The 1,232-nt window shown below is 47.2% G+C and overlaps 1 protein-coding gene across 1 annotated transcript in view; it reads right to left on the reverse strand.

Moving 5' to 3' along the window:
- ACSL6 (acyl-CoA synthetase long-chain family member 6) overlaps nucleotides 1-217 on the reverse strand; it is a 47,096-nt gene extending 46,879 nt beyond the window's left edge. Inside the window, exon 1 of the mRNA XM_009322727.1 lies at nucleotides 67-217. The gene's annotated coding sequence lies outside the window, so the exon portion shown is untranslated. The remainder of the gene's footprint in view (nucleotides 1-66) is intronic.
- Nucleotides 218-1,232: the final 1,015 nt, after the last annotated feature.

Raw genomic sequence — 1,232 nt, forward strand, 5'->3', positions numbered from 1 at the left:
AAAAAAAAAAAAAAAAAAAAAACAAAAACCAAAAAAAAACCCCAAACAAACCAGCCGCGGACTCACCAGCGCCAGGGAAAGCCGGCCGCCCTCCTCCCCCCTTGCGCGCAGTCAGCTCATGGCTGGGTCTCGCACCGGCGGAGCTGGCGTTCACGTACTTGTTGAAGAACTGCTGACTCCAGGACGTCCCACCCCCTTCCCATCTGCAAACTGCTGAAAGAAGTTAAGCTTGGCTAATATCAGCTTAGGCTGTATTAGCGCAGCAGCGGCAGTGCCCCGGTGTAACCCCTTGAGGCCCTGGAGACTCCAGCTCCCGGCGGTGGGAGCCTTATTCCAGCTCCTCGCAGACGGGCGAAGCTCACCCCTCCTGCTCCCGAACATTGCGCGGTTTTGACACATCTATCTGTCATGCTGGAAGCTTTACGGCGCTTGCAGACTCGATGCGAGGCTTACTGGATGTAAAACTGCAAAGCCTTCCTGCAAACGCTCGGTTTAAAATGAAAGACAGCATGATTTTTTTTTTCCTCCTTTGGGAAAAGTCATCATAAAATGAAGTTTCTGACACTGAGAAAGCCTGCATTGCCAGCCCTAGTCTGCTAAATTAGAGACTTCATAGCTTGAGTAGATAAATGTAAATCATTTGAATCAATAAAATAGTAAGAGAATAACTGTTGCCAACAACATCCTTATATTGTTACATATACTAAAAGCAAAGAAAAAAACTGGCATTTGAGCCAAAACCAGTTTTTTTTTTAATTTACACCAGTAACAACAAACCAAAAACTTCGCAATTCATTTGTGGTGGTAAAATTATTATTTAAGATTTGAGAGGTCTGGCTACGACATTTATCCTAACTAAAAGACCATTCCTTTCAACTGAAAGCTAACGGCCTCCGATGGCTTCCAACTCCCCGCGCCTGAGCTAAGATAACCCGGGGTGTGCCGCTCCTCCGGGGCCCACCAGAAGCCTCTCTCCGTATTGCCACCTTATTTACCGCACAATTCCTTCTCGGAACCGTGGCCGTTAACAAGGCGCTTGAGGAGTCGCTCCCTCCCAGGGATGGATACCTGGCTTTGTTAACACTGAAATTATCGTTCTCCTCACCTCTTTCTTTTTTTTTTCCTGAAACTGTGTATAGGCTGGCTCTCCACAATCACTCGGCAGAGAAGAGGGGAGCAGAGGGGGAGATGCTGTCTGAACGCTTTTCTGCTGTTATCACAGTTAGTAAAGT

Source organism: Pygoscelis adeliae, unplaced genomic scaffold (genome assembly GCF_000699105.1).
Source record: "Pygoscelis adeliae isolate BGI_AS28 unplaced genomic scaffold, ASM69910v1 Scaffold34, whole genome shotgun sequence".
NCBI lineage: Eukaryota > Metazoa > Chordata > Aves > Sphenisciformes > Spheniscidae > Pygoscelis > Pygoscelis adeliae.